The sequence below is a fragment of the Hyperolius riggenbachi genome, chromosome 9 (genome assembly GCF_040937935.1).
Source record: "Hyperolius riggenbachi isolate aHypRig1 chromosome 9, aHypRig1.pri, whole genome shotgun sequence".
Taxonomy (NCBI): domain Eukaryota; kingdom Metazoa; phylum Chordata; class Amphibia; order Anura; family Hyperoliidae; genus Hyperolius; species Hyperolius riggenbachi.
The window spans coordinates 183,168,866-183,196,335 of NC_090654.1; the positions used below are offsets into that span (position 1 = coordinate 183,168,866).

A 27,470-nucleotide genomic window follows, 5' to 3' on the forward strand; every position below is an offset into this window, starting at 1 on the left:
TTTTGGAATTTCATCTGTATAGCTATGATACAGCAATAACTTTTTTTTATAACTGTTGTCATCAAAGTAATGCACTTTTTTTCAGGACAATCTAGGCTTTCTTGAGGTAATATTTGTTTACAAGAATTGAACTGTTAACCTTCCTGGCGGTAATCTCAAGACAGGCTTGGGGAGGAAAACCTCAGCTCAGAGCGGTAACCTCGAGGCTGACTCGTGGTAGCGGCCATGAGTTCTGTGCAGATAATAGCTCACAGTGACAAATTTACCTCACCTCTCCTGGGATCCAGATGCCGGCAGCCATTCTCCTTCCTGTGCTAGGAGGCTCTGCATCCATCTGATGAGATCTCTGTATGTCATCATGACGACAGACAGCAATCTCACTACAGCAGCATGAGTTTTCCTGGTTTTAGGGTCTGAAAGTGTGCAAAAAAATTGTACCGCATTTAGACTCTAAAATCCAGAAATAATCATACCGCTAGGAAGGTTAACCATTTCACCCCCAAGGGTTTTTACCTTAACGGACCAGAGCAATTTTCACCTGTCAGCGCTCCTACCTTTAATTCGCCAGTAACTTTATCACTACTTTTCACAACAAAATAATCTATACCTTGTTTTTTTGCCACCAATTAAGCTTCCTTTGGGTGGTACATTATGCTAAGAATTATTTTATTAAGGTATTTATTTCTTTTCATGTAATAAGTGTAAAATGTAGTGTGACGTGTGTGTTATTTTTGTATGCATTTTTTTTTTTTACCACTAGATGTTCCCACACGCTCTGTCTCTGTGAGACAGAGAGGGCATTGTAAGAGCAAAGCTCATTGGCTTCTCATTGTTTTCTGAAGCATTTAAAGAGGGACTCCAGTGAAAATAATGTAATAAAAAAGTGCTTCATTTTTACAATAATTATGTATAAATGATTTAGTCAGTGTTTGCCCATTGTAAAATCTTTTAAATCCCTGATTTATATTCTGACATTTATTACGTGGTGACATTTTTACTGCTGGCAAGTGGTGTAGCTGCTGCTTGCCGTTTTGGCAGTTGGAAACAGCTGTAAACAGCTATTTCCCACAATGCAACAATGTTCACAGACAGGAAACTGCCAGGAGTACCACGGTCCTCAGAGTTTCTTGTGGGAGGGGTTTCACCACAATATCAGTCATACAGCGCCCCCTGATGGTCTGTTTGTGAAAAGGAATAGATTTCTCATGTAAAAGGGGGTATCAGCTACTGATTTGGATGAAGTTCAATTCTTGGTCGGAGTTTCTCTTTAAACAGCCAAGAAACAGAAAAACCACTTGAGATAAGGTTTTACTGCAGTAAAGTTCAATGAGGCATTATTTCTGCTGTGCTTTATAGCTTAGAAGGCATTGCATCATATTGTCACAGTAACAACACCGTTATAAAAAATAAAATAAAAAAATACATAACTGAAAATAAAAATGAGACTCTTTTCTTTGCTACTAATGTTCTATTCTCTATCTGTTCTACAAACACAATTCATTATATCATAAGCTTTTTCCGCTTCAGGTTTGCTTTACACTTTTTTCATGAATGATTGCTGCTATTAGCACGCATGAGAACGTGCTGGAGCGATTTTTAATGCTGGACGTGAATTTCACATTCTGGAATACACAGGAGAAACAAATTAGGACGTACAATTCACGCCCTAAAAAGGAAAGAGTTAAAGTAAACTTGTCAGGGTTCCCAGTATGTGTAAACCAACACCAACACCATTACCCGACCAATAGTACAAGTCATGTGCTTCACCGGATAGCTAATGAAATAAAATACATGCAGATGATAGTTTCATGTTGGAAACCCAGCAGCACAAAACATTAATGCCCACCTTGCTGTTTTGAAGGTTTTGATTTTGGATTTCTTGGTTGTCTTACAGCTTCTGAGAGTCTATTTAGAATGGATTGATTGGATCTCAGAGAACTGCTGCTGCGTACACAATTAGCTAATGATGTGTCTGTGGTTAAAATGCTTCTAAAGGTGCGTACACACGCACTACTAAATGCATCGATGGGTCTGCCGGACCCTCCCGCTGGGCGGTCTTTAGCCGACAGTATGCGCGTGTGTACATGCTGTCGGCGGACTGATGAGGCTGTTTCTGAACGATCCGCTCAGCCATATGCATTAGATTTAAAGGGTAACTGAAATGATAGGTATACGGAGGCTGTCATATTTGTTGTCTTTTAAAGGGAACCTAAAGCGTAGTGTAAAAAAAAAAAAAAAGAGGCAGTTTTACTTTTCTAACAAACCCATGCAGTCGCCCTGTGCCCACGCCGGAACTCACAATCCTCCATTCCCCCGCGAGTGTCTATGTTTGCGCTCCTGTCGCCGGGAGCGTCCTGTACAGGCACAGTACAGCTTTAGTGGAGCCATCTCTTTAACCCTGGCGGAATGGATGAGCCTGACTCATGTTGGGAAAAATAGCTGAAAATGGTATGGACAAGTCAGGCTCGTCCAGCAGCTCTAGGGCAGGGTTCAGGTTTTTGTGGGGCATGCGGTTTCACATTAGACCCTTGCTTGACATGTTTGGTAAATTACAGCAATTTCATGAAAATTTATTGAACCACTTTTTCCACAGACATCCAATGAAGATTGAACGCCAGGGAGGTTAAGTTCTGTAAAACTCTCTAAAGCTTTAGTTGAACAGTGTTCTGGATGCTAAGGTAGATGATGGAATAGGAGTGTGGACCAATTCATTAGGAATTCAGGAGACAAGTGGAATTTTTGTAGGAGCCAGCTTTGTTTACTATATAAATCTCAAAAATATAGGTGCCAACTGCCCTGGCTCCTGGAGTATGTCCAACCCTGTGGCTGAGATATTATCATATAACAGGAAGGCTATCATCTATCTGTTGGAGTGCCTGGTTGTGACTAGAGTGAGGGAGTCAGTGATGGGTTGTGGTGAGGCCCGCTAGGTAAACTTATGCTGGGAATACACAGCACCGGTTTGTACCGCTCATTAGATGGCTCGATTGATAATTTTCGACATGTCCGATCACCGGCCGGATCAATTCCGCGCTTGATGCCGCGGGCGGGACAATGGAAAAAGATAAGGAAAACGAGCGAAGATAAGAGACAGGGACGAGTGGGAATAGATCTGGCAGCGTAATCGAGCGGTACAAACGTACCGTGTATTCCCGGCATTAGACCTACTAAGACTTACTAAGACCTACCTACTAGACCTACTAATCTAAGGTTACTATCAAAGCCTTAGTGATATACTAATGCTAGTGCTAGAATAAAAAACGATAATCTTATGCTTGCAGTGGAATTTTAAAATACTGCTTACTTGAAGAAATGTGTTTCTAGCTGGGGTTTATTGAATCCCCAAATTCCAGTTTGTCTGTACCTATGGTGCAGGAAAAGTTATCTTGTTTGCAGCTGTTAAATGGCTACTATAGTAAAAAAGTAAGACAATAAAATCTAAAAGAACCAACAGGTTTTGGACTAGTCCATCACCTTCTGGGGTATTCTCAGGGTTTTCATTTGTTTTCAAAAGCATTTCCTGAATGGCAGTTGCTAAGTCTAACTGCCAAAATGGTGAGATGTCAGCCAGCCTCCTTACTCGCTTGCACACTATTTTGGCAGTTAGACTTAGCTACTGCCATTCAGGAAATGCTTTTGAAAACAAAGAAAACCCTAAAAATCCCTCATGAAGAGATGGACTAGTCCAAAACCTCTCTGTTCTGTCAGATTTTAACTGCTTTCTTTTTTTCACTGTAGTGGTCCTTTAAATAGAGTCCTCTAAGAGCAACTATGCTAATAAAACTAAAAAAAAATATGCATAAAATAAAGCTTTGCTAATGAGCCAGAGGTAAACTAGGGAATGGATTCCAGCAGTAATACTCATCAGTACTCAAGGGGGCGTGCTACTATCAAAGCCTTCGTGATATACTCCTTTACCTCACAGATCACATTCCTGTGGAAATTGGCTTAGGCCTCAAAATGGCCATCAGCTTGTTCTGCCCACATTATACACTGAGGCTGGTTGGCCTGCAAACTGTATTTCCATAGTGACAGCAGCAAATTACTTCACAATTCATTGTGCGCTTAGTCCATATAATCCTATCTCCTTCTTCAGTGCAGCACCTGCCCAATCCTATTTTCCAGCTGAGATCTGTCTGTCTCCGGGAGCACGCATCACTTCATGTGAATCCCTTCATTGTGAGCCCTTCATCTTTCCTGGTGAATTAAGTTACTGGGAACCTTGTTTCATGTAGCACAGAACAGCTTACAGGTCCAGGTCATTTCATGATGGATTATCTTGTATTTGTGTCTACTTGTGTACAAATCTGCATATATTTTTACCATTAATAGTCAATTAAATCTGGCAATAGACATGAGGTGACTATTATGGCTTGCACCCCCGGCCAACAGATTTGCTTGGGGAAAATTGAAGAGAAAGGTGCGAAAACATTGTCCTGTGTGTATTCATTCCTTTGTGATAAGCCCCAGGCATGAGGTGGGTGCGCTGGTATTTTGGCAGCAGTATATCAGTGCTGTGTGATTTTGGAGCTGAAATACCACTGCCAAAATCATTGACATGAATTTTAACCCCCTTAGTGTAATTTTGCCTTCCTAAAACAGAAGGTATCAAATGTAGTTACCTGTCATGTGTCACTCCCTAATATTTGGGAGTGATGCATCATTACAGGTGAGCTATTGCAAATACTTTCTGTTTTAAGAAGGAAGAATTATATTTAGCATCACTTTTTAGTCAGATGGCATTTCAGTCACTTTTAGCCCCTTACACTCTCCTAGCGGCTCTTGCTCACCATGAGCTATGTGGATACTCTAAGAAGAAGAGAACACCAAGAGCCCAATATAGTGTAGTACCGTATGTACTGGTAATGGAAGATTTGTAGAGTAATTCAAAATGTAATACTCACAAACCAGGGTTACCATTAGGGAACCACTGTCAAGGCAGGTGGGGAGATTGTCCTGACCCCACTCAGGATTAAGAAGTCGCTCTCTGTAGTAGAAGAAGGAAGTGGGTAAAACCCTCCACCTAGGGTGGACTCAATGTAGCAATAAGATAACAGAGGCGCCAAAAGGATAAAAGGGACTAAGTGAGCTTAAAAGTGAGCGTCATTGGCTGAACCCTACCGTGTTTACAAAAAATATGTTTAAAGAGGTAATAAATCACCTTATGCACTTTGAAAGTCTGAATATAGAATGAGAAAAAAAGCATTAATTGAAAACATTTTTTAAAACATGGAGATCCTTTCTAGAAAAAGAATGCTCTAGGGAACAGATTCTTAGTGTGATGGTCCCTCTGCAAGACACCACTTGGTATCTGAAACAAAAAATAGGGGGATACCTGGGAAAACTTGAAGTCTGAATTAAAAGGGGTGTATGGAGAGAAGGAACGCATTGCTGAGGGTTGGAAGGATTCATTATGTGACAGAGACACCAAAATTGTATATAGTTGAATTGGGTAGAGTAGATACTATAAATGTTAAGACTACTGTTAGATGCAATACTTTATTGCTGGAAAAAATGTTTTAACGCTTGCCTGTATCAGAATAGTTATATTCGTTTTCTTAATGGACACTTGCTTCTAAATAAGAGATATAGACATAAATGTAATATAATATGTGGGAGCAGGTGAAGAAAATGTTAAAGTAGAATTATTGGTCCAGTACAAGAGTCTTGAGTTATGATTATGTAATTGATGCACTTAATATATATATATCTGCTAATTGAGATCTAACAGAAAATAGAAAAATTGAAGATTGGATGTGACTAATGCGGACATGTTTTATTTTTCTTATCTGCAAACTTTGGACTTGCTGTTAAACTTCTATTTTTCAATCTTCAATAAAAAGTTATAAAATTTTTTTTTTTTTTTAAATTTGGTAATAGAGGAGACAGTGGTGGACTTACCTCCTCCAAGCAGAACACATGACTGTAGACTTTCAGTCAAAAAAACGTTTATTGGGTACTCCAAAATAAAGTGCAACGCGTTTTGCAGGTTAAACCTGCTTCCTCAGGCAATACAGATAGGAGTAAAAACTGACTGAAAATCTACAGTTGTGTGTTCTGCTTGGAGGAGGTAAGTCTACCACTGCCTCCTCTATTACCAAATTGTTTTTTAAGATCATTTAGTCCCTTTTATCCTTTTGGTGCCTCTGTTATCTTATTGCTATGTGGATACTCTGTAACTCCCCTTAACTGACTACTTTTTATTTCCAAACTATGTCACTAACCTTTCCCTAAGTTTAACATTTCCCTCTAACCTATACCTAACACTAACCTTAACCCTTTCTAAACATATCTTAAAGGACAACTGTAACCTCCTACAACAAAAGTTAGATATTCCCCTAAGAGGAGGGAAGGCTCTAGATCCCTAATGGCTCATGCACACGGGGCACAACTGTCGCCACAAACATGTGGCACACGCATGTTGCGGCGACAGGGCCCCGTGTGTATGAGGCGCGCGCCACGAACCGTCGCCAATCGCCGGCAACAGCTGTCGTCGCAACTTCGCCGCAATTGTCGCTAGTCCACCACGCGTACTGCGTGTGCATGCGGACTAGCAACCCATACTCCATGAACGGAGCTTCCGGCGGGGGGGAGAGCAGGAGGAACCTTCGGCGACAGCTTCCGCCGCATCTCTGTCCCTCTGGGGACCTGGCGATGAACTGTCACTGCTTTTTTTTTTTTTTTTTTTTGTCTGTTGCCAGACTTCTGTGCCTCGTGTGTATGAGGCGTTAAAGAGAAACACCGACCAAGAATTTAACTTTATCCCAATCAGTAGCTGATACCCCTTTTACATGAGAAATCTTTTCCTTTTCACAAACAAACCATCAGGGGGCGCTGTATGACTGATATTGTGGTGAAACCCCTCCCACAAGAAACTCTGAGTATGTACTCCTGGCAGTTTCCTGTCTTTGAACCTTGCTGCATTGTGGGAAATAGCTGTTTACAGCTGTTTCCAACTGCCAAAAAAGCATGCTGCAGCTACATCACTTGCCAACAGTAAAAATGTCACCAGGTAATAAATGTCAGAATGTAAATCAGGGATTTAAAAGATTTTAAAATGGGCAAACACTGACCTCATCTTTTATACATAATTATTGTAAAAATATAGCACTTTTTTATTACATTATTTTCACTGGAGTTCCTCTTTAAAGCCTTACTGTTTCTCTCTGTGCCCCCTTGATCCACCGCCGGACCCATATTCAAATGTCCCAACAGCTGCGTCTTTGGGTGTACACGGACGTACTCGGGTCTTTGAGTACTTCTTAAGACAAGGGGCTCTGTACTTCACACACCCTTCCCATGGACTAACTCGGGCTGGGCCTCTGTAAAATCACATGAGCATGTATCTTACACCCTGTTTGTGTGTATAACCTTGTGCTATGTTGTATAACCTTGTGCTACCTTTCTATCTGACACTCCTTGTTAACATTGTATGTATCCCTATTTATTGTCCAGCGCTCCATAATATGTTGCCGGTTTATAAATACAATAAATAATAATAATTTCAAAATGTAAATTGGGATTAGGAATGATTTTACAGTGAGCAAGTACTGACTAATTTAAAAAATGAATATTGTTGAAAAAATAATAATTTTATTAATTGCATTATTTTTACTACAGTTCCTCTTTAAGATTTAACTTTGACCTTTTACTTAAAGGGAACCAGAGAGGATGCAATATACATACCTGGGGCTTCCTCCAGCCCCATACGCACGGATCGCTCCCACGTCGCACTCCTCCGCTGCCTGCATCAGCCGCCACCGGGTCCCGTCATTGCCGCGAGTCGGCAAGTCGGCCGGCGGACGCGGCCAATTCTCCGCATCACAGGGTGCTCTCCCCATACAGATACGCATGTAGCTGTTAACTGCGCAGCCGCATGCGTACATGTATGGAGGGAGCCCCTGTGATGCGGACAATTGGCCGCGTCCGCCGGAAGTGACGGGTCCGGTACCGGCGGATCCAGGAAGCTGAGGATGGCGGCGTGGGAGCGATTCAGGCTTATGGGGCTGGAAGAAGCCCCTGGTATGTATAAAATCTGTTTCTTTTTTCACCCCCCGTTCCTCTCTGGTTCCCTTTAAAGCAAACCTATACTGACCAGGGGAAAAAAAAGTTACCTAGATAGAGAGAAGCCTTTGGATAGTCGCGTATCCTACCTAGGTAAGTATCTAACTTTGTTCCTCGACCACTTCAGGTTAACTTTAAGGTTCCTATTAGTGGTACAATTTTTAGCGAACAATTCTATTTTTGATCACAATATTCAGTATGCATTGTATGGAAACACAGAGGTTGGTGGGTTCAGCTGATCCTGAACAATCCCCTTATCCATCATTTCCTTAAAGAAATGGTTAACACCAGGGACGGAGAAATCCGCACCTGACGCCGCTGTTGCGCTCCCGCTCGCTCGTGCACGCCGCCTTCCGCTCGCCCGGAGATCAATGAACGGGAAAAACCATTCCCGTTTGTTGATCCAAGCCCCCGCAATGATCAGCTGCTTCTACGAGAAGCAGCACGATCATTGTGAAAAAAAAAGTTTCCCAGCCTCATAACACTTCCTGCAAGTGTCTTTCCGGATGCTTGCAGGGCGCATAAACAAAAAGTTACTGTGGCCATCTTGTGGCCAAATAGTAAAACTACACCCTAAAGCATTTTTCATATACAAACACATTAGTTATATACTAAAAATTAACTCATTACCTCCCACACTCCCCAATTTATTTATTTTTTGTAATAAAAAAAAAATTACAATTAAAAAAAATACATAAATAGTTACCGTAGGGACTGAACTTTTTAAATATTTATGTCAAGAGGGCATAACACTGTTACTTTATAAACTATGGGCTTGTAAGTTATAATTTGAAACAGAGCGACCTGCTTCTGGACCCTTGCTACCCATCTCTATGACCCTGGAAACTTCCTTTATGGACAAGGGGCGTAGATATGTGTCTGTGTTTATTTACCTCGCCGCACATGATCACATGCGTGCACCTATTCGCCTCCATCCCCATTCTGCCGCTCCGTGATCGGTGAATTGGAACATGTGATCAAAGCTGATCAAAGTGCCTGTAATGAATGAACACCGGTATAAAAAAGATGCCAGAGTTGATTCAAAAAGTGAAAATAAAAAACACATACATAACACCTCCTGTGTACTGTGTAGGGACATCTAGTGACCAAAAAGTAAAAATACACTCACACTAATATATATATATATATATGTGTGTATATATATATATATATATATATATATATATATATATATATATATATATATATATATATATATATATATATATATATATATATATATATATAAAACTCATTGGTTATTAACCCTTTCACCTCCTACCCTATAGTTAACAAAATAATAATAATAGTTACTTTAGGCCCTTTTTTTTTAATATAAACGTTATGAGGGTATATATTATTATTATAATTATTGGTATAGTATAAGGAAACACAAAATGGAAATAAAAAAATACACCTTTAATTTAAAAAAAAATATTGTCACCATACATTGTACTAGGGGCACCATGTAAATGTTTTAATAACCTGCACAAAAGGGCAAATAAAATGTGTAGGCTCTATATACAGTAGCACTTTTTATTTTTTATCTATAACTGCTGAAAACTGAGAAATAATGACTTAAAAAATGCATAAGAATTATTTTATTTCCTAGCAAAACGCAGAACGCTAAGAACGCCTAGTCTGTGCCGCAAAAAAACAAAACAAAAACAATATATAGATCATTTCAGTTTGATAAGTAGATATAAAGTTATTGGCAAAGGAATGGAGGAGTGTGATGTGAAAATTGCTGTGGTTTTTAAAGGGCAATAACCTGTGTTGAGGTAATGGTTAATCAACATTAAAATAGTAAACTGCTTGTGTAGATTTTTTTTTTGTTTTGTTTCCTTTAAGTGAGTATGGTTGAATAAACTCGTTCCATTGTAATTATCACCCAGCAGGATAGCAGAGGATAATTTTTAACTGCTAGTTAATTTCTTGGAATTCAATTTAGTCTATTGGAATCATGTTTTGCAGACTGAAACACCTCCAAGCTTTAGGCTGGCCTGGACCGTAAGGCAGCTGGGGATGCTTTTGAGCTGTAGGCTGGTCAGGACCATAAGGCAGCTGAGGAAGCCTCCACACTGTTGGCTGTTCAGGACCATAGGGCAGCTGGGGATGCCACCAAGCTGTTGGCTGGTCAGGACCATAGGACAGCTAAAGATGCCTTTAAGCCATAGACTGGTCAGGATCATAGGTCAGCTGAGGATGCCTCCAAGCCGTAGGCTGGTTAAGACTATAGGGCAGCTGAGTATGCCTCCAAGACGTAGGCTGGTTAAGACCATAGGGAAGCTAAGTATGCCTCCAAGCCGTAGGCTGATTAAGACCATAGGGAAGCTAAGTATGCCTCCATGCCGTAGGCTGGTTAAGACCATAGGGCAGTAGTGATATATGAGAGCAGCTCGCTTATGCAGTCGAACTGCTCGCCGCCAAGCTATGGGCAGCCTGGCCCTGTACTACTTCCAGGTTGCAATGTCCCGCAATAGTACACATACCCTGGCCCGGACGCAATATTTAATATGCATGCCCCGGCCCAGCAGTGCGCATTCTTGATTGTGCGCCTGTGGCCGGGCACACTTTGCGCATGAGCGTGATGTCCCAAAGCGTGCCGGCCACAGGCGTGCAATCAAGTTGCGCACCGCCGGGCCAGAGCATGCGTACTAATGAATGCGTCCGGGCCAGGGCATGCATAGTACTGCGGGACATTGCAACCTAGAAGTAGTACAGGGCCAAGCTAGTTAACTTCTTGGAACTCAATTTAGTCTATTGGAATCATGCTTTGCAGATTGATACACCTCCAAGCTGTAGGCTGGTCTGGACCATAAGGCAGCTGGGGATGCTTTTGAGCTGTAGGCTGGTCAGGACCATAGGGCAGCTGAGGAAGAGTCCACACTGTCAGCTGGTCAGAACCATAGGGCAGCTGGGGATGCCACCAAGCTGTTGGCTGGTCAGGACCATAGGACAGCTAAAGATACCTCCAAGCCATAGACTGGTCAGGATCATAGGGCAGCTGAGGATGCCTCCAAGACGTAGGCTGGTTAAGACCATAGGGCAGCTGAGTATGCCTCCAAGACGTAGGCTGGTAAAGACCATAGGGCACTAAAGATATATGAGAGCCTATGCAGGCGAACTGCTCGCCACGAAGCTTTGGGCAGCCTGGCCCTGTACAACTGCTAGGTCTCAATGTCCCGCAGTAGTACGCATACCCTGGCCCAGACGCATTATTTAGTACGCATGCCCTGGCCCGGCGGTGCGTGTCCTTGATTGTGCGCCTGTGGCCGGGCACGCTTTGCGCATGAGCGTGATGTCACCGGGCCAGGGCATACGTACTAATGAATGCGCCCGGGCCAGGGCATGCGTACTACTGCGGGACATTGCAACCTGGAAGTAGTACAGGGCCAGGCTGCCCATAGATGTTAGCCAGCGAGCAGTTCGCCACCATCTCTATAGGGCAGCTAAGTATGCCTCCAAGCTGTAGGTGGGTCACGACTATAGGGCAACTGAGGATGCCTCCAAGCTGTAGGTGGGTCAGGACCATAGGGCATCTGAGGATGCCTCCAAGCCATAGGCTGGTCAGGACCATAGGGTGGCTAAAAATGCCTGCAAGCCATAGGCTGGTCAGGATCATAGGGCAGCTGAGGATGCCACCAAGCTGTAGGCTGGTCAGGACCATGGGGCAGCTGAGGATGCCACCAAGCTGTAGGCTGGTCAGGATCATAGGGCAGCTGGTGATGTTAGAATGTTTTGTTAGAACGACTGATGGACAGTAGGAATTTTTTCCTTACATTGAACAACACTGGCGTACACAAGTGATCCAGTAAACCTGGACTAATACATGTAAAAGATTATTAATAGGTGGCCATAGTTTACAAGCTTCCTGGCTTATATCAAAATATGGCAAAAATTGCTGAAGGGTTAACACGTCAGTTTGTGCTGTTGCAGTTGCTTGGATGCACCAAGAGCAAGACATTTTCTTTAATTAATCCAGAACAATCTACAGTAGATCTGTGGGTGTTATGCATGGCTGCAGTCTTCCTACTGACTGTCTCAGCTACGCTACTGCCACTATTTTACGACATAATGTAGTTAAGGGTGGTAAGCCATTGGATAAAATCCTATCCAGGTTTTTCAATTCCTTTCTATTCCACTCTGCTCTTCAAACTTAGTAAATCAGCCCCCCCACCCCCACCCCCCCCCCATGATATATCATAGCGAGCATCCCTATATATCTAATGTCATGTTTCCTTTACTCAAGAATGCAAGTCAGGAATGTGCATGTGTAATAAGCTGAATCTCCACTCTGTTATATCTGTTTTACAGCAAGAGTGCTACAGAGCTTTTCTGGTGAACACTGAAATTATTAAAATTGCAGAAAAGCTGTTTGGAGCCATTGTGATTCTGTAATAAATATTAAACAAAAGCACTGTGAAAATTACTTGTGCAAAATTACTTGTGAAAAATTGCTTAACTGGCTCCAAAATCGCTAGCACGTTTTCGGTATGAAGCAGCTCTGGCCCACTAGCACCACTATAGCGGCTCTTGCTGATTGACTGCAATCATGAAGGCGCTACAATAGAGGAACTTTATAGCGGCCATCGCAAAATGGCTTCTTGTGGCATTTTTGGAGCAATCCTAAAGCACTTTGCATGCAAGGGATGGAAGGGGAAAATGCGATTGCTCTGGAAATCACATTTATAATCGCAGGACTTTGCTATTCTGGAAATGACAAGCAGTCTCTGATTGCCAGAAACCACTGGTTGTGGGCCCATGGCCTGCGTACATATAGTATGCCTGCCAGTGAGTTGGGCGTAGGACGAGCTGAATAACGTCTCTCAGTGCTGCCGCTAAACTCTCCAGCGGCGTTTAATACTGTTCCCCCTCCAAGTTGTAGCAACTCGGAGGGTGGTGTAATTTGGGGCCTGGCGATCGCTAGATCCCCGAATTACTCTTGGGAGAGGGGTGCATAATAGCATTGCTGCTAAGACAGCGCCTAGCTTAGGCACTGAGCACCGTGCCCCGAAGTTACCTTCTTCGCCTGGCCTAACAGTATAATTTTGCCAACCCAAACTAACTTTATCATCATTTAATTGTACTGTTTTTCACATAATTGATTCCCTTAATCTGATCAGATTAGTTAGGAGATTTTTGTCCATTAGTGGTCCCAAACAATAATTTCCGATCGTTCATATGAAGAATCGTATATATAAGTAAGTAAGATGCTCTGGATGGCAGGAATACACCACACACAGATTTCCTATTGGTATAGGGGAGTGTATGTACTGTATTCATGTGTGGGCCATGTTAGTGTGCACATGGGGGCAATTCCCTGTGCTGCAATGATGCATATGAGAATGGGCAGATGTCTCATTTTCTTGTGCTAATTGGTGAGACATACTGCTATTTTATACTCATGTACATCAAAAGGGGTGCCTTTTATATGCTTGTAATGCCTAGCGAGCACTTCCTTGTGCTCAGAGCCAAAAATCTGAACAAAGCCAAATGGCCCACTATACACAAGTGCTCAGCCAAGCATATGATTTACTCTGTGTTCCTCTATAATAAACATGTGCTGAGGCATCTGCTGGTGTTTGATGCTACAGGCCTTGTTTTCTTTACAGCCTCTACCACTCAGGACAGTGATTGTGGTGGGACCAGTATGTCATGTTAAAGGACCACTATCGCGAAAAAGTAGGCAGTTAAAATCTGACAGAACCGACAGGTTTTGGGCCAGTCCATCTTCTCATGGGGGATTCTCAGTGTTTTCTTTGTTTTCAATAGCATTTCCTGAACAATAGTTGCAAAGTTTAACTGACAAAATTGTGTGCAAGTGAGTAGGGAGGCTGGCTGGTATCCTACATGGCCTCGATTCATAAAAAGCAGTGCGATAAAAAAATCTTGTCGGGAAAATACCGCACTCTGTATTTTCTCGGTCTTTGTGCTAATTCATAGAGATTACCGTTGAAGGTCGGTAAATTACCGCAGCCCATTGAGCGGTAGAGTAGAGCAGTGTGGCGAGATCTCTTTTGCCCTGCACAGATGACTCGCACAGACGACTCACACAGACTTTCCCTGCCTGCACAGATGACTCGCACAGATGACTCATACAGATGACTCACACAGACTGTCCCTGCCTGCACAGATGGCTCATACAGATGACTCACACAGACTGTCCCTGCCTGCACAGATGGCTCATACAGATGACTCACACAGACTTTCCCTGCCTGCACAGATGACTCGCACAGATTACTCATACAGACTCACACAGACTTTCCCTGCCTGCACAGATGACTCGCACAGATGACTCATACAGACGACTCACACAGACTTTCCCTGCCTGCACAGATGACTCTCACAGACGGCTCTATGCACAGATGACTCACACAGACTTCACCTCCCTGCACTTTGCATTGTTAACACCTCAACCAGAGGTGTCGGTAACTTGTTAAGACTTCACCAGAGGTGTCGGTAACTACCGCCAGGCTTACCGCTTGTTGAAGGCTTTATGAATTGACATTTGCTGACAATTTACTGACATGTGTTGGAGGTAACTACAGCCAAGTCGGTAATTTATCTCCCTGGTCGGTAATGTCAGCTTTTCATGCGGTAACAGCCTTCATGAATTGACACATTGCTAAGTGCTCAGGAAAGTCTGCTGTTTTCAGCATTACCGCTTGCGGTAATGCTTTATGAATTGAGGCCTATTTTGGCAGCTAAACTGCTGTTCAGTAAATGCTGTTGAAAACAAAGAGAACCCTGAGAAACCCCCATGAAGACCGTCGGTTCTGTCAGATTTTAACTGCCTACTTTTTTTGCGATAGTGGTCAGTAGCAATGTAGCAAACTGACTGCTGGTAGATATTGTTTAATAAACAGGTATTCATTAAATCTCTCCTTGTTTCCATAGATGGCGGAGGGTGGAGGTGTGTGAGTGTATGAGAGGCATAGTCACTTCTGCACAGGGAGTTAGTGGTCATCCCTCATTGCCATAGATGGTGAGAGTGGAGGTGTGTGAGTGTATGAGAGGCATAGTCACTTCTGCACAGGGAGTTAGTGGTCATCCCTCATTGCCATAGATGGCGAGAGTGGAGGTGCGTGAGTGTATGAGAGGCATAGTCACTTCTGCACAGGGAGTTAGTGGTCATCCCTCATTGCCATAGATGGCGAGAGTGGAGGTGTGTGAATGTATGAGAGGCATAGTCACTTCTGCACAGGGAGTTAGTGGTCATCCCTCATTGCCATAGATGGCGAGAGTGGAGGTGTGTGAGTGTATGAGAGGCATAGTCACTTCTGCACAGGGAGTTAGTGGTCATCCCTCATTGCCATAGATGGCGAGAGTGGAGGTGTGTGAGTGTATGAGAGGCATAGTCACTTCTGCACAGGGAGTTAGTGGTCATCCCTCATTGCCATAGATGGCGAGAGTGGAGGTGTGTGAGTGTATAAGAGGCATAGTCACTTCTGCACAGGAAGTTAGTGGTCATCCCTCATTGCCATAGATGGCGAGAGTGGAGGTGTGTGAGTGTATAAGAGGCATAGTCACTTCTGTGCAGGGAGTTCGTGGTCATCCCTCATTGCCATAGATGGCGAGAGTGGAGGTGTGTGAGTGTATAAGAGGCATAGTCACTTCTGCACAAGAAGTTAGTGGTCATCCCTCATTGCCATAGATGGCGAGAGTGGAGGTGTGTGAGTGTATAAGAGGCATAGTCACTTCTGTGCAGGGAGTTCGTGGTCATCCCTCATTGCCATAGATGGCGAGAGTGGAGGTGTGTGAGTGTATGAGAGGCATAGTCACTTCTGTGCAGGGAGTTAGTGGTCATCCCTCATTGCCATAGATGGCGAGAGTGGAGGTGTGTGAGTGTATGAGAGGCATAGTCACTTCTGTGCAGGGAGTTAGTGGTCATCCCTCATTGCCATAGATGGCGAGAGTGGAGGTGTGTGAGTGTATAAGAGGCATAGTCCCTTCTGTGCAGGGAGTTAGTGGTCATCCCTCATTGCCATAGATGGCGAGAGTGGAGGTGTGTGAGTGTATAAGAGGCATAGTCACTTCTGTGCAGGGAGTTCGTGGTCAACCCTCATTGCCATAGATGGCGAGAGTGGAGGTGTGTGAGTGTATGAGAGGCATAGTCACTTCTGTGCAGGGAGTTAGTGGTCATCCCTCATTGCCATAGATGGCGAGAGTGGAGGTGTGTGAGTGTATAAGAGGCATAGTCCCTTCTGTGCAGGGAGTTAGTGGTCATCCCTCATTGCCATAGATGGCGAGAGTGGAGGTGTGTGAGTGTATAAGAGGCATAGTCCCTTCTGTGCAGGGAGTTAGTGGTCATCCCTCATTGCCATAGATGGCGAGAGTGGAGGTGTGTGAGTGTATGAGAGGCATAGTCACTTCTGTGCAGGGAGTTAGTGGTCATCCCTCATTGCCATAGATGGTGAGAGTGGAGGTGTGTGAGTGTATGAGAGGCATAGTCACTTCTGCACAGGGAGTTAGTGGTCATCCCTCATTGCCATAGATGGTGAGAGTGGAGGTGTGTGAGTGTATAAGAGGCATAGTCACTTCTGCACAAGAAGTTAGTGGTCATCCCTCATTGCCATAGATGGCGAGAGTGGAGGTGTGTGAGTGTATAAGAGGCATAGTCACTTCTGTGCAGGGAGTTCGTGGTCATCCCTCATTGCCATAGATGGCGAGAGTGGAGGTGTGTGAGTGTATGAGAGGCATAGTCACTTCTGCACAGGGAGTTCGTGGTCATCCCTCATTGCCATAGATGGCGAGAGTGGAGGTGTGTGAGTGTGTAAGAGGCATAGTCACTTCTGTGCAGGGAGTTCATGGTCATCCCTCATTGCCATAGATGGCGAGAGTGGAGGTGTGTGAGTGTATGAGAGGCATAGTCACTTCTGTGCAGGGAGTTAGTGGTCATCCCTCATTGCCATAGATGGCGAGAGTGGAGGTGTGTGAGTGTATGAGAGGCATAGTCACTTCTGTGCAGGGAGTTAGTGGTCATCCCTCATTGCCATAGATGGCGAGAGTGGAGGTGTGTGAGTGTATAAGAGGCATAGTCCCTTCTGTGCAGGGAGTTAGTGGTCATCCCTCATTGCCATAGATGGCAAGAGTGGAGGTGTGTGAGTGTATAAGAGGCATAGTCCCTTCTGTGCAGGGAGTTAGTGGTCATCCCCCATTGCCATAGATGGCGAGAGTGGAGGTGTGTGAGTGTATAAGAGGCATAGTCCCTTCTGTGCAGGGAGTTAGTGGTCATCCCTCATTGCCATAGATGGCGAGAGTAGAGGTGTGTGAGTGTATGAGAGGCATAGTCACTTCTGTGCAGGGAGTTAGTGGTCATCCCTCATTGCCATAGATGGCGAGAGTGGAGGTGTGTGAGTGTATGAGAGGCATAGTCACTTCTGTGCAGGGAGTTAGTGGTCATCCCTCATTGCCATAGATGGCGAGAGTGGAGGTGTGTCAGTGTATAAGAGGCATAGGCACTTCTGTGCAGGGAGTTAGTGGTCATCCCTCATTGCCATAGATGGCGAGAGTGGAGGTGTGTGAGTGTATAATAAGCATAGTCACTTCTGTGCAGGGAGTTAGTGGTCATCCCTCATTGCCATAGATGGCGAGAGTGGAGGTGTGTGAGTGTATAAGAGGCATAGTCACTTCTGTGCAGGGAGTTCGTGGTCATCCCTCATTGCCATAGATAGCGAGAGTTGGTACATTAGTACAATGGAATGATTTTGAAATTATCAAACAAAGGATTAATATGCATTGCAGTAAATGAAAAATCGGTAATCTGCAAAACAATGTGAACAATTCTTCCAGGATATGATTTTATTTTTTATACGTGTATAAATATATATTCTGTCTTATTCGATTCCAATCGGATGAGTCTTTGAAATGATTTTATGAAGATATCAATCATGTTATCAGCTGGAGGAGAAATAACATTTGATTTCTTGTCTATACAATCATTTTCAATTAAAAGAAAGAAATTTTTTTTTATTGTTTTCTGTGGGCCAGCATGTTAAGATGAGCCTACACTCCACCAAAGGCCTAACTACCAACTAAGTAAATGCGCAGATAAAATACCTGTATTTTTGGAATATAAGACACACTTTTTCTTCCCCAAAACTGAGGGTGCATCTTATATTCCACATATATGGTAAAAAATGGTGCGCAGGCAAGGACTTGCCACTGCGCTCCTCTCCCCCTCGCTCCGCACCTGCTTCTATGTGAGCTCCTCTCTTCTCTGCCATCTGCATCTTCCGATATCCCGGTACACTGCGTCTGCCTGCCTCTATACAGCTCCAGTCCTCCTTCCTGGCCGCCTTGTACTTCCGAGTGGTATGCGTGCATCAGGGTCACGCATAACGTGCGCCGCTGGGTTCAGGTAGTATGGGAACTACAAGGGGATCAGGAAGAAGACCTGGAGCTGTATAGTGGAAGTAGGTTGCAGTGTACCCGGCATATCAGAAGATGTCTGATAAAGAGGAGAGAAAAAAATCATATAAAAGCGGATACGGAATACGGATAAAAGTATTTTTTCCCCTGATTTTTGACCTCTTAACCTAGATGCGTCTTATAGTCTGGAGCATCTTGTATTCTAAAAAATAAAGTACTGTACACATGGAAGAACTGCAAATCTGTCCAACTAGTTGTGGGATTTAAAAACCCAGATCAGTCTTTATATCCTGTTCTGTGTCTCTGTTCTGCAGTTGAATAACACAGCATGGACAAAGCCCCTCCCAGCCCTGCCCCTCCAGACTGTGATAGCAAGCTGTACAGAGATTACATGAGGCCAGTACCAAGGAGAGAAATCAGATGCTTTTACGAAGTGTTTGTTAATGCATAATATCATCACTCCACATTTCAAATTATGAATTCACACCCCTTCATTTAATGTACACTGCTGCATAATATGTTGTTACTTTATAGATAAAAAAAAGTCATAATCCTTACACATAACATGTATTTTGCAGTAAGGGGTACATTTACAGTGGGGAAAGAATTTTAGTCATTTCCATTTTTGCAGAATTTATGCCTTAGAGTAAACTGGAAATTACAGCAAGATAATATGTTGTCCTCCCCTCATTCATAATGTTAAAATAAAGGATTTGCCTAATTAGATGCTGCAGTTTGAATCCGTGACATTGTTTTGACTCCCAGCTGTAATTAAAATTCTCACCGCTGTTCTCAATGACTAATCAATGTCGGCAGCTTGTATTGATTCCCACCTGCCGGCCCGCTTTTGTCTCCATAATCATACCTTAGGAAGGCCGAGATGTATGGGAAATGAAAAGTTTAAAGGAGATGGGGGGAAGAAATTTGACTTCTCAGCGTCCTTCTCAGGCCCGCGTTTGATGTTGCTGAATAGTCTCTGACAATGGAGAGTGCCGTCTTTTCAAGTGCCTGTTTTGTCTGAGAGCCCAAGTCGAGATTCGTGTGTCTATCTGCTGTATTATTCGGCTTAATAAAGTCTATACGGCTACTTCATTAGTGGGAATTAATATTTAATGATGTTTAAATATTGCTGCTTCGTAGCCACAAAGGATCAAAAAGAACTGATTTCCATTTCATGACTTATTTAAAAGGAATTTATTAATTGCTTAAAGTGTAACTCTGTCTGTGAACAAGTTTTCTTTGTGTAAAAACAGTAGACTTTGCCAGCATGCTTGTGTTCCGTAAGCCAAGTAAATGGCATTCAGGCCACTGAGAGACAGCAGAAATGTCTCACACTACAGAGGCCCGCTGCACTTCTGAGGAAGCAGTTCTGCTGCCAACTCTGCAACAAATGGCATTTCAAACAATAAAGAGGCCTTTTTAGCAGGTAACACCTACTTTAGTATGCATAGTTTGTATGGGGAAAACCCTCACAGAAATCTTGCTATTAGAGATTAGTTGGGCTGAAAAGCCACCTAAATTCAAACGTAAAAAAGCTAATTCTGATAGCTATGAGGATGATAAGTGACCCAATGTGCAGAAGCAGAGTACTGGAGGAGTACGCTATTCATGGGCCACATGTGCTTGGGTATACAGTACAACTTTCTTTGTCTCCCCACTGGCTGTAGCTGCTGGGCTGGTCAGTCTGGTGTGACCATGTGACATACAAAGTAAGAACATCAGATGCCAAACTACATTTCCAAAATCCCAGCATTACCATAGAAACTGTGGGTCTATATGAATTGGCCGGGACTCTGTAGTTTACAGAAAAGTGGATTCAGGAACACATCTCACCCTACAGGAGATCTTTCTTGAATCTTCAGTCTGGGGGATAAAACAATTCTTTACAATGGATTTTTCAAACTGAGAAGGTAATTTCCAAAGCTAATACTTAACCCATTAGCAGCTTTACTAGAGTTATACCGTGCACTGCTTTTGACGTCAGTCGGAAGAACTATTCTTGCTGTTAATTCTTGAAATGCTTTGATCTCGCTCTACTAGCAGAAAATATAGAAACTGAAAGCAGAAGTCCCCTGTTATTGTCTCACACTGCCCATAGTGACGAGTGACCATAAATGCACATTACAGCAGTACTAATTAGAAGCAGGGAAATGTAACAAATAAGAAATAAAAAAAGTACTAAAATAAATTGGCCTGGAGCACTTAGCAGCCTTTAAATTAATTGGCTGCTAAAGGGTTAATAAATGCCATTAATCAACATGATTGCTTTTGGAAGCGGTCTTCGTTCTTGGAGCTTTGCATGAAAATAAGCAGTGTTTACAAGCAAACAGATAGATAGAATACCTCCTTCAGTGTTGAAATATGCTTCCGAAAGTCCTCTTTAACTATTTTCCTCTTCCTTCCGAATGCAGCTGCTGATTGGAATGTGTATGCAATTTTCAGACCACAATCTGTTCACAGAAATCTACTAAAGGCTCATACACACATCAGACACTAGTCTTTGGAAAATGACAGATCACAGACCAATCTTACCACCCTTCATGTAGTATGAGAGCCATACATTCACAGTCTTTTCTATGGAGCTGAACTCCACATCAGAAAAAAATCTTTGCAAGATGCTGCACACACAGATGCTGTACAGACACAAAAGATCAGTATCTGCAAAAGATCTGTTCCTGCCAAAAATCCATTCCTGCAAATTGCAATGATAGTCTATGAGATCTGCAGATCATCATACACACATGATTTAACTGACATTCATCTGCAGATCAAGCAATCATCTGCAGATCTGAAAATCCATCCTGGTGGATCTGATCTGCAGATGAATGTCAGTTAAATCATGTGTGTATGATGATCTGCAGGTCTCATATACTATCATTGCAATTTGCAGGAATGGATTTTTGGCCGGAACAGATCTTTTGAGTGTGTACAGCATGTTTGTGTGCAGCACCTTTTTCTGATGTGGACTTCAGCTCCATAGAAAAGACTGTGTAGAGTATGGCTCTCATACTACATGAAGGGTGGTAAGATTGTTCTGTGATCTTTCATTTTCCAAAGACTATAGTCTGATGTGTGTATGCACCTTTAGGCTTTAGTTGTCTTAAACCTGTATGGATAGGTGCTTTGCAATCGTTTTTTGAATTTAAACATTTTAAATGCCATTCTTACAATTTACACTTAACGTGATTCCTTCAATAATTTGTTTTTGTTTTTTTCACTTTTAGGTTTAGCTGGGCTTGTATTCATGCAGTAATTAATCAGCCTGACCTAACCATTCAAAGTCTAAGGCCAATTTTGGGGTGTAAACTGTAATGCTAGGTACACACCATACAATTTTCTGTTAGATTCCTCTGTTAGATTTACCTACAACATGGAAAAAAGCTATCTGGCAGGTAAATCTAAGAGAAAATCTAACAGAAAATTGTATGGTGTGTACCTAGCATTAGGCTTCCAGTATGTTTTGGGATATGGGCAGAAACCCATGCAAACACAATGGGCTTGATTCACAAAGCTGTGCAAACTGTTTAGCACGGGTGTGCTAAACAGTTAGCTTGTGAAGTGCCGTTCGCGGACTTTTGCGCGCGCAGTGCCGCGATTCGCGCGATGCCGGACTAAATTGCGCGCGCGTAAAAGTCAGGGATAGCGCGAATCGCGGCACTTTGCACACGCAAAAGTCTGCGAACGGCACTTCACGTGCTAACTGTTTAGCACACCCGTGCTAAACAGTTTTGCACGGCTTTTTGTATCAAGCCCAATGAGAGCATACACACTCCATGCAAATATTGTCCCAGTAAAGATTGTCATTTTTACATATTTATATAGGGGGGACCGCTTCCACAATGCTTTATAGTGTATATAGATCACATCAGTAACTCTTTAAGGGCTTGTTCACACCTAGGGCGTTTACGCCGTTTTTTTCAGCGCCGGCGATTATCAAAATTGCTTTAAAAGCGCTTGTGCAATGATTCCTTATGGGACAGATCATATCAGCGCGTTGCGTCTGCTTTCCGCTGACCAAAGCACTGCCTGTACCATTTTCTGGGCGATTTTGCTATAAGGAAAGTATAGGAATAGGAAAATTGCAAAACGCTCAAAAATTGCTGTATGCGGCAATTGTGTTTTACGCTTTTAAGAATAAATACATTCTATTTATTATTTTCCGGGTCAGAGAGTTCACTTCCTGACTTGTGCCAGGAAGTGAAAAAAGAAATCACTCTGCAAAAGCGCTTTGAAAAATCACTTTACACAAAATGGTAGCGTGCAGGTAAGCTTCAGGAGGGGGTGACAAATTGCGCACAAAATCGCAAAACGCAGCAGTCAGTGGTTTCAATTTTAGATGTGAACAAAGCCTCATAGTCACTCAATGGAGCTCACAATCTAATCCTTATCCTAGTCTAAAGAGCCTTACATAGTCTACATCCAGGAATCGGTTACCTTATTTGTATGTTTTTTGGTTGTGGAAGGAAACTTGAGGGCTAGGAGGATGCCCACACAAACACGGGGTAATATACAATCTCCATGCAGATAGTGTCCCGGCCCACACAAACACAGGGTAATATACAATCTCCATGCAGATAGTGTCCCGGCCCACACAAACACGGGGTAATATACAATCTCCATGCAGATAGTGTCCCGGCCCACACAAACACGGGGTAATATACAATCTCCATGCAGATAGTGTCCCGGCCCACACAAACACGGGGTAATATACAATCTCCATGCAGATAGTGTCCCGGCCCACACAAACACGGGGTAATATACGATCTCCATGCAGATAGTGTCCCGGCCCACACAAACACGGGGTAATATACAATCTCCATGCAGATAGTGTCCCGGCCCACACAAACACGGGGTAATATACAATCTCCATGTAGATAGTGTCCCGGCCCACACAAACACGGGGTAATATACAATCTCCATGCAGATAGTGTCCCGGCCCAGATTTACACCTGGGACAGAAGGCAAGACTGCTGTCCACTATGCCCAGTAATTTGAAGTTAAAGGGGAACTGAAGTAAGAGTTATACGGAAGCTGTCATGTTTATTTCCTTTTAATCAATACCAGTTGCCTGGCAACCCTGCTGGTCTATTTCTCTGCAGTAGTATCTGAATAACACCAGAATCAAGCATGCAGCTACACTTGTCAGATCTGACTTTAAAGTCTGAAACACCTGATCTAGAGTATTAGAGGCAGAGGATCAGCAGGGCTGCCAGGCAACTGGTATTGCTTAAAAGGAAATAAATATGGCAGCCTCCGTATACCTCTATCTTCAGTTCCCCTTTAAAGCCCACCTGAAGGGAGAGGAATATGGAGGCTGACCTGTTTATTTGCTTTTGAACAATGCACATTGCCTGGCAGTCCTACTGATCCTCTGCCTCTAATATGCTTAGCCATAGACACTGAACAAGCATGCAGATCAGATGTTTCTGACTGAAGTCTGACTAGATTAGTCACGTGCTTGTTCCAGGTGTGTGATTCAGACACTACTGAAGCATGAAAATATCAGTGGAGCAGCCAGGCAACTGGTATTGTATAAAAGGAAAGAACTATAGCAGCCTCCCTATACCTCTCACATCAGGTGTCCTTTTATATGAATTTCTCTTTTCAGTTATGCTTTTTTGAAGAAGCAATTTTCAGTCTGAACCAATGTTCCTGGTATTAAAGCCAGATCAGTAATCCAATCTATCTCAGCCCCCTTCTATAGCAAACCTACGATTACTATAACATTTTCACCAACCCTTGTCTGGGATTACTTTGCTATACTCGATTTTTCGCACACTAGTAACGGACTCTAATAGTCGGCATAAAAAGATTTCACTTCTCACAGAATCTGATTTGATATTATTTTAAATTGGATTTCAACAGCCTCTCATTTTAAAGCAATGTTCTGCCTTTAAATTACACTAAGTTTTCTGTAATACATTGAAGCAGGCTGGCTTGGCATGTTAGATGTTTGATGTGCCTTGGTTGGAAAGGTTCTTATTGGAAAGGATAGTTAGCAGAATTTGCTGTAACAGATGTGATGTTCTATCGTTCTTCATTAACCATCTCTCCCACTCCTGAATCTCCTCCTCGGCTTATTGGAACAGAATGTTACGCCAAATGAACGCCGGACCTTGGAAGCTGTGATAAAGATTGAAACAAAATAGCTGCTCAGTAGCAAAGGGATTATAAAGGATAGGTGTATGTATAATATAGATGGATGAAATCAGCCTCCAGCTGTTTCCTGATTCATAGTGGAGGTGTAAAGGCGTACGTTGGGCAAACGCCTAGACGAGCAACGGATAACAGGTGGTTTGTCAGATCCATCCAACAGATCAAACCGCATGCCTGTTGGTCTGATATCTTGTATTTAGTTACGTGTGTACCACTTGGTTTGCATGACATACTTGTTTTGAATGTGGCTATGTTGCGCAGTCCATCGTTTCGCTTGTACATGCAGTATTTAGATGAGTTGGTTATTCAGTTGGTTGCTGTGTTAAAAATGCAAGTTGTGTAAATGGTTTGTCATGGTGTTGGTCATGCAACTTTGTTGGAGGTGTGTACATGTACACAGTACTGATCCCACAGTACTGATCACCAAGTACTGATTCTACATGCGTACATGTGTGTACACAGTGTAAACAGTACTGATCTCGCGGCCACCCCAAAGAATCTGAAAAACCCCTGACTGTCCTGTTTTTTTTTTTTTTTTTAAATAAGCTCCCATTACCATCACCCTGTATACTGTGTTCGCTGTACACCAGCTATGACTGAAATGATTGCCATCTCTCACTGGCTGAGAGTGGAAAGTTATAGGGCAGTGTTATCAAATTCATTCTTTTGTAAACACAGGATGTTAACCCTGTGTCTGCTTCCATGAAAGAAAGAAGTAGACACACTGTAGATTTATTACAGGATTTCTATTAGCTGTAACAAAGAAATGCTTTTCTTTAAAGGTTATTATGCTGTTGCTTATTTGTTAAAACCGAGAGGAAGTTCTGAGTTTAGGTTCGCTTTAATGGTTTGAAATATTTTTTTACAAGATAAATGAAAAGTGTTATTTACAGAGAAAGGGAAATGATTTATAAAATAAACAAAGAACACACTTTGTTAAAATAAATAGGACAACAATGAAAATTGATACTTAGGGTTTTCGGTTTGGTTCCAGCACAGTTTGAACAGTCTAGGTAACCTGGTGTAAAAGTCCTGCTTTGTGACGTAGAGTTCTGGGTTCTCATCGCAGCAAAGCAACCTGTAGCATCACAGTGACAAGTGAAAAACTGATCAACTAACTACCTCTTTATCCTTTTTATAAGGTCTTGCCACAAGGAGTGGACCAATTTGGCCATCCAGCTAGCAAAAATGTATTTGTGCACACATTTTGAGGCTCTGTGGATACATTATTATTATTGATTTATAAAGCGCTAACATATCCAATTTGCTTATATTCTTATCAGGTTCATTGAAGTTAATAGTTTCAAACCTATGGATTATTAACTGGCATGAAGTGTTGGATATAAGAAGCCTAAACTTGAGAACTCTGGGACTTGTGGCCTCAAAGACTGGTCTAAACCGAGTAATTCGGTGATTATGAGAATTGGTGGGGGGGTTTTTTTCGTTTTGTTTTTTACCTCAGGATAACTAGAGCGACAAGGGGATTCCTGAAAATGTAAGCAGTTAGTCTATAACCTTTTCATAACCAAAGATTTGGAGTTGTAACATATTTGTATCTTCATTCAGAGATAGGGTTGTGTGTGGATGGTCATGAGCAACTAGACTGATGCAGAGTCCAGTTCATGACTTGGTTGGAGACATTACGTTTGCCAGGACTGTCTTTTCATTGGTACTTTTGATGACCTGTGCCAATCAAGTGATCTGCTAGTTCTCTGTTGTCAGTGTGTGGAGGACATTGACTACTGAGGGGTGCAACAATGTCAAATCCTTTAGGCAGTGTTTTCTACTTTACAGAGACTCTACTTAGAGAGACTCAATAGTGAAATAGATGCTATCTTAACAAGTTGCAGCTCATATGTGGGTAATGTTGTGCGTGAGGGGAGCTCACCTATAGCTTTTGTATGCTCCTGAATTTCTGAGTTTATGGTACATTGCTGTTGTGCTAGCCTACCTATGTGAGTTTTCCTAAGCAGGTCATATAATGGAGGGGGTGAACACGCCTTTTCACAAAGGGAGTATATAAACAAACCCATATGAGTTATTGAAAAAAATTATAAAGGAATTTTGCTTGTCTGCGCCATACAGCTCTATGAGACAGACAGCAGAGCACTGCATACATGTACTGCACTTTCTGTACAACAGTTGTACACGTTTGCCCTTGCAAAGTGGTCACCGGGTTGAGAAGTAAAAATGTGGTAGATCTAACCCATACTATGGGCTTTGGCCTGAGTAGCATCAGCTCTTGTTAAATGCCTTTTGTTGTTTTCTATTGTCAACCATAAAATATATCTGTTTAATCAGCCAAAATGAGAGAGCCAATGAAAAAGCAGCACTCACTGAAACAGGAAAAGGAAGAGGCAGCAAAAGACTGAAGTGTGATGCGACTCAGTAAGAGGAGAGAAACCAGAGGATGTCAGATTCACACTGTTTATTTACACTCACGCCAGCTGGGTTCTGTTCTCGCCCGCCTAGTTAATAATTATCCCCATCCTTCAGGGGGCGTCACAACTGTCTACCGTAACATAATGTTGTACTCCTAATGGCAATTTGCCAAGACCACCTCTTCTCAACAGAACCTAGAATAGTATTGCATAACACAAAGCTAAGGATTAATTGACATATAAACTACCTATTAAAGTATTAGTTAACTAACGGAAGGACTATATAGTGACTTCAAAGCTCTGTGTATGGAAATTCATCCACTGATTTTTCATTTTTGACTTTAGATGGGCCTCAGTATATCGTTCTTATGATTCATCATGCTCCTCAGATCACTAGGAGGCTGCCTCCTTTATCTTGTTAATATACTAAGAAAGGAGATCATGTATTCATGTGGCGACCAGTCTCAAGTGGTTAGGTAGTAGAGAATATATAAC

General features: G+C 42.6%; 1 protein-coding gene across 6 annotated transcripts in view; it reads left to right on the forward strand.

Annotated features, from left to right (window-relative positions):
- Positions 1-27,470, forward strand: part of PTPRG (protein tyrosine phosphatase receptor type G) — an 831,563-nt gene that overhangs the window by 701,299 nt on the left and 102,794 nt on the right. The window lies entirely within an intron of this gene.